Source organism: Phodopus roborovskii, unplaced genomic scaffold, assembly GCF_943737965.1.
Source record: "Phodopus roborovskii unplaced genomic scaffold, PHOROB, whole genome shotgun sequence".
NCBI lineage: Eukaryota > Metazoa > Chordata > Mammalia > Rodentia > Cricetidae > Phodopus > Phodopus roborovskii.
This window is the reverse complement of record NW_026126480.1, coordinates 50,103,317-50,109,891: the sequence shown is the minus strand read 5'-3', so window position 1 is coordinate 50,109,891 and position 6,575 is coordinate 50,103,317.

Genomic DNA, 6,575 nt, shown 5'->3' with positions numbered 1-6,575 from the left:
ATATATAGACACATGCAGGCAGTACTCCATGCTTTTATGAATACTTCCCTTCCTCTCTATCCCATGCCTGAGCTTGCTATGTGAGCAAAGCTGACTGCTTCCCTTTCAAAAAGATGGAGTTTCACACAGAGGGCTGTGGATGCCTTGGCCCTAGCAGCTGTACCAGCACCTCTCATCTCCTGTATCCCTCATCACCTTACCTCTGCCAGTGGGATATGTGACTAGTATAGACCAGGTACTAGGAATGGTGTGGTCCAGAATTATGGGAAGACTTTCCTGCCTCAAAGTGACCAAAAGCAGGGGTCAGGGGACCTTTCATTTCAGAGAACGTTCTTAGAATGGCGGTAACCTTTCAGCCAGACTTAGAAGATGGGGCATGGATAAGTGGAAGATCCCCAGCATCACTAAGTAGAGATACAGCTTTATGGATACACTGTGAAGGTATGTGCCTCCAAATGTCTACTTATCCACTCACCAATCTATCCATCCACTCACCCTTGAATCCACCCATTCCTCTATCTATCCACTCATCAACCTATTCCCCATCCATCTATCCTACTCATTCAGCACCTACACATCCATTAACCCACCCATTCTCTCACCTATTTATCAGCCTACCTACCTATCCCTAGGTGTATATTCACCTACCTATCTACCTACTGATCCCTCCACCCTCCATCCACCCACCCACCCACTCACCCATCCATCTACTCACCTACCTACTCATCCTTCCGTCCCCACCCACACTCCTGCCTAATCACTCATCTCCCCAGTGATCCATCCACCTCAGCCTTCCATATACCCACCATCCATCCATCCATCCATCCATCCATCCGTCCGTCATTTCTCCTTTTTTTCTCTTTCTCCATCAGTTCTCCCATGTTTGCAGGATATGTCCAGACACCTGTCTCTGATCCCTTTATTTCCTTAGCCACTCAGCCTCACTATTTACTGAGTGAGACCATAACGTTCTTACCAGCTTTGATACTTGGGTTCTGGTCCACAGACTTTGCAGCCTGTGAGTGGTGTATTACAGAGATGCTTCCAGGAGCTCTCTGTTCTTAATGTGGAAACACTCTAAGGTCATTCACCCAGCTTCTTTGAAAATACTTAATTTCTATCTTTCTGGAGCACTAACTTTGGGGAGCTCACATTTGTGCTATATTTTGTGCTCTCCATGGGTATTTGACAAAGGAAGAGGGGACAGGCAATTAATGTTGAGGACAGGGAGAGAGGGCCTGGTCATCCTCTGGGGCAGGATGCAGACAGCCCAGACTTGGGGCTCCTTCTCCAACGTGTGAGTTCTGCTAGTGTGAGCCTCTGCTCTCTTACAGCTGTATAGGGGACACCTACTCTGCGGGAACAGTGTGGGAAGCAAAAGGCTGTGGCAGGGCAGCAGGCTTGAGGATGTCACTAAGGGGACCTTGAAGACCAGGTAGGGGTTATGCGTGGGTCTGAGGTCCTATAGATTGCTGCCCTTGCTAGAGGACATGGCAGGCAGTACCTTCTCTGAGGGTACACAGAGAAGAGGCCACAGCAGAAGGTAGCACCTTGATCATAGAAATGCCATTCCAGAACTAAGAGAAATTGAGTGAGTTAATGAAACCCTGGCAGGGAAAAGTGTGTGTGTGTGTGTGTGTGTGTGTGTGTGTGTGTGTGTGTGTGTGTGTGTGTTCTGCACCCAAAGGCGAGCAGGACAGGTGCTTCATCCCCAGAGGCAACTGCAGGGGCAAGCTGAGTCATGACTGTTGTTCAATATCTCCCCCCTCCCACAGTCTGCATCTTCCCCACCCCATCTCACTCCTTATCTTCTCCATGTCCTCATACTTTGCACAGATAGTGTGCTCTCTCACCTCCACACCTGTTTTCCCATCTCCATGGTTCTGGCAGCATGGGGGTAGGGGTGAGGGTTTGGGGGGCTTGCTCTTTCTAAACACAATGGTCACCACATTGCCTATCCTTGCTCCTTATTAGGTTCTGGGGCCAACCATGGGCCAGAATGAGGAGGTAGGAAGGATCTCCCTGCCTTCTGGATCACCTGAAGGACTCCAGAGCCTGCTTAGCTCAGTAGAGGACACTGCTGTTAAAAACAAAGCTATTGGAGCAAGGGAGATCCTGACACATCTTCAGGGCTCCAAGATCATATTGGCTGGGCAACCCAGGAGTGTCAAGGAAGTGGATGGTCTGTTTGTGGCTGGAAACTATGGTGTGAGGACATTCAGAGTTTCACGAAGGCCCACACAGGAAAAGCCCAGTGGCTAGAGGTCCCTGTTAGCATCAGTACTTCAGTGAGGAGTCCCTGGGGTCTGGAGAGTACAGTCTCCCCACTCAGTCCTGGAGACTCCAGTAGGGACCAGGTATCCAGGGGCTCTAGCATCTCTCTGCCATACAAAGACTGGGGCAAAGAGATGGATGGCCTATACTTGAGATCCACAAGTATAAAGAGGGGATCCTATGTTCCAAGAGGGGATCATCTGTGCTTGGGCAAGTCTCAGGAGGCGTGTCTCCTGTTTCCAGATGAGATCCTTGGCCAGGTCCAGTCCCCAAGCCCCCCCAGGTTTGTATTGTCTGTTGCCATCTAGGTCCCAGAGGTCAGAGGTCAATCCCTTGAATTAGAGGCAACTGCAGCAGAGAAATTTTAGTCCTCAGAGGCCAGCCACTGCAGAACACCAGAGCCCTACCTGTCTTCCATATTCTCTCCTATTCTGTCTTTGCCTTGGGAGAAAGGAAGGGGCAAGGGCTCCGAGTAGAGCTGCATGGAGTTGGGGTCCAGTGGAGTGCATGATGGGAGTACTGGAGTCCAACTGCACTGATCCAGGGGCGAGGCGCCCTGCCCTACTCCATCCAGTTCTGAGCGCTGGAGCAGCACCCCCCCATGTGTGATGTGATGGCAGGCTGCAGTAGCATCCCTTTGTCTTGCTGTTGGAGGGGTCAGTATATATACTGAGTATATATACATGTGAACTGGCAAGGGTGTACTTGCTGGCCTGTGCATATGTCTTGGACATTTTGTCCTCAAACCATGCCCCACCCACCTGCCAGACACTAGTGTCGTGCTGGAGACCCTGTAATGCACGTCTTGTGGCATATAGTACAGGCTTTTCTTTTTGGCATTTTTTTCATTTCTGGGGACCACTGCCTGACCCTAAGTCTGACCTACTTCCCTTATACCTGCCCTAGCCAGATGAGCATAGCAGTTTGGTATAGTGCCTTCTGGAGTGCCCTGCTCTTCCCTCTGAGGTCCTATGGACCTCTGTGGGCACCCCAAAGGCATCCTGATGGAGTCAGGTGTCCCACTGTAGCTGGTTTCCCTGGCACCCCTCAAGCACTCCTTTCCTGAGATCTGTCACCCCAAGTTGGGGCCAGGTTGCCCCCATGTGGCCACATGATTCTACCCCAACTCTTCCTGTGTGTGAAAGAAAGAGACAGAGACAAAGATAAAAAGAGATAGGCAGAGACCCATACAAAGACAGAGGCATAGATAGAGACGCAATGACAGATAAAAATCAAGAGAGGCAGAGTTAGAGAGACAGGGAGGAAGACAGACAGACAGAGAGACAGACAGACAGGCGAGAAGAAAAGTGGAGACACAAGGTGAAGTAGACAGAGGGAAATAAATGGCTGTGGCATGCTTACATTCTGCTGCCCTGGCATGCCACACAAGGTGGGGGACCCTGTATATAATGTGTTCCTGAATGCAGTTTGGGGACACAGGTCTAGATCCCAGGTCTTTCTGCCCTGCCATGTCCTCAGCTCCCAAGTATGATGGTCCTAACCGGGTTAAGCACAGGGTTGTATGAGTAGGTCGGAGCCAACCACCTCATTGCCAGAGCAGACTCAGACCCAGGCCCTAAGATTCCAAGCCATTCAGGTCCCTCTCAGTCCCATTCCACCTGGGCCAGGGGAGCTGACACGTGGGGATGGGGCCCATATGGCTCCTGAAGACTTGATTCACAAGCAGGGTGGGTGGCACTCCTCCATCTTCCTCTTCAAAACGTCCTCACCCTAAGGCAGCCTGGCCCTAATGTCTAGGTCCCCCATCTGCTGTTCCCTGAGCTTCTGTCTTCTCTCTAGTCAAATGAGAGTTCTCACAGAGACTCAGAAATTCTGGGATGTACATCGGTGCTCTGGGGCCACTGTACCACATCAGCTTCCGGGAGGCCATCACAATGCACAGAGTGGCCTGCTCTGCCTTAGTGGGACAGGCAGGAGCAAGGCATTGCTGAGGAAGCTTGAGGCCTGGGCAGCCATGTAGCCTCTCTAGACAGCTTTGGTAGCTGTGGGGCTGGGCAGCAAATGACAAAAGCTGACTTAACTTGAACACCAGTGGCCCCAAGTCTCCAGAGACCCAAAGGATGGAGATCCTCCCTCTACCTGGTGTCTGTTGCTGATGGCTCCTTTGAAGTTCTGACTTGGAAGTTTTACTTAGATGCCCCTAGAAATGCACCCTACCACTACCTCACATCCCTGACAATAAGATCAGTGCCTTTGAAGACCCAGAGGGACCTCTGGGCCTGAGTGAACCCTGAAGTCTGGGACGTTGGAATCTTCAGTGTTTGCCTCAGTCTATCAAATATCAGTAGCTCCAAACCCATCAGTGAGTACACCCACCCAACACCCAGCAGCCCACTGAATGAGCCTCCCAGCCTCTTTTTTTGACAACTCTCACCTAGAGGTTATATTACAGTTGGCCACATGGGGGCACTCATGGGTTGAGGTTATACCGCAATCGGCCACGTGGGGGAGCTAACCAACAGGGAAATGCAGAGCCTCTACTGGCAAAGAGCCCTGTCAGAAAGAAAGCAAAAGGCAAATCTGTCAGCCCTGGGGAAAGAGCCCACCAAGCAGAGACACAGTGTAGGTGTGGGATTTCCTAGCATACTGCTTTTGCCTAGAGGCCTGGAAGCTGTGAATCCATGTTGTTCCTTGGTCTGATGCAAAGGCACTGCGAAGACCTAAGTGGACAGGAAGTCCGAACAGGGCTACCTTCAGAGTCCCCCCTGTCCACACTCTGTGACCCCATTCTGGCTCTGAGTACCCCTTTAGTCTCCTTATCTTACAGTCCTTCCCTCACCTAAGCCCCAGTTGTGCCCACTGGACCCCACCCCTGCCTCTGGACACTTGTCCCTCTTCCAGGTCCCTGAGCTACCTGACCCCAACTATCCCTTCCTCTGTCCCCCAACCAGGCTGAGCCTCTGCCTGTCCCCAGTGGAGCAGATACTTCCACCTGTCAGAGTGACACAGCCCAGGCCACCAGGCAGGACGCTGAGCTTGATGGCCCTGCGATGCCCTGGGGGAAAGAACACCATGTGCTGTAGCCTTGGAACAGCCTAGAGCACAATACCCACCAGACTCTGCCAGGTCCATCACTCATCCCACCCTGGGCACCCTGCCAGTTCTCACCGTTGCCTGCAGGTTCCGTCCTAGAGTAGCTACTGCACAGGTTGGGCCATCAGCCCATTGACAAGTGGCCATGTAGACCCTAGACTTCAGCATGGCTTTTGGACCCGAGGGTCAGAGCCAGGTTTCTGCTGGGCCTCTGTGGGACCCTGTGTCAGCCCCACAAAGCCTGGCAGCACTTGGCCCAGAGTGGAGAGGGTAGCATCTGTTCCCTAGGAAGAGAGAGGAAGGGCAGGGCAGCAGTGGTCCCCACACCCCCGCAGATCAACAGGTTCTGGGTTCTGCTGTCTGGGGTTTCGAAGGCTGTCATCTTCGAAGACATCCTTCCAGGTCCTAGTCATGAGCTTCCTAGCCTCACTTGGTTGTGTCCCATTTTCTGGGTCTTGTATCCTACCAAGGGGGAGAATTCCCAGCTGGATAGAGAGGGCCTGGGTAGGGGACTCTTTACCACCTATATGGACCTGGGCCACACAGGCTGATATCTTACATAGATGTGCATAGTCAGCTAAGGACCCCGTGTGCCTGGAGGGAAGCTGGGGATCTTGGGAGTTCTGACTTGAAGTTTTACTGGCATTCCACTAGAAGCTCCCCCTTCCTGCCACATGAGCATGGGGACCTGAATGCAAATTCCCAGAATCCATGTAAAGCTGGGAGCAGGAGCACCAGGTGTGTGCGTGCGTGCGTGTATGTGTGTGTGTGTGTGTGTGTGTGTGTGTGTGTGTGTGTGTGCGTGTATGTATGAAACCTTGAACACTTTGGGGCCTTGGACCTCCTGAAACTCAGACCCAGTGGGTGGCATCTGCTCAATCTGGAGGGCCACTCATGAGGTGCATCCCCGTTTTGTAAGAAAGGCCCTTCCATGTGTGTTCCAGGGGGAGGGGTGTAAAAACTGCAGCCTGCAGCAGCAGCCATGTCCCACCCACCATCAGCACGGCACAGCACAACAGTGGGGGTTCTGGCTCTGGCCCACATCTCCTACTGCATCCCTAGGCATGGCCTCCACGTTGAGTTGGGGGTATCCATAGAACACCCCAACTTTTCCAGGCTCTTGGAGGCATCACACACTTGATTTCTGGGGCCTCTAAGCTCTGTGTACTAGCTCTGAGCTATTTAGAGACCATTTTTCCTCCCTGTGCTTTCTAATCTCTATGCGTTCCGATGAGCAAAGGTTACTT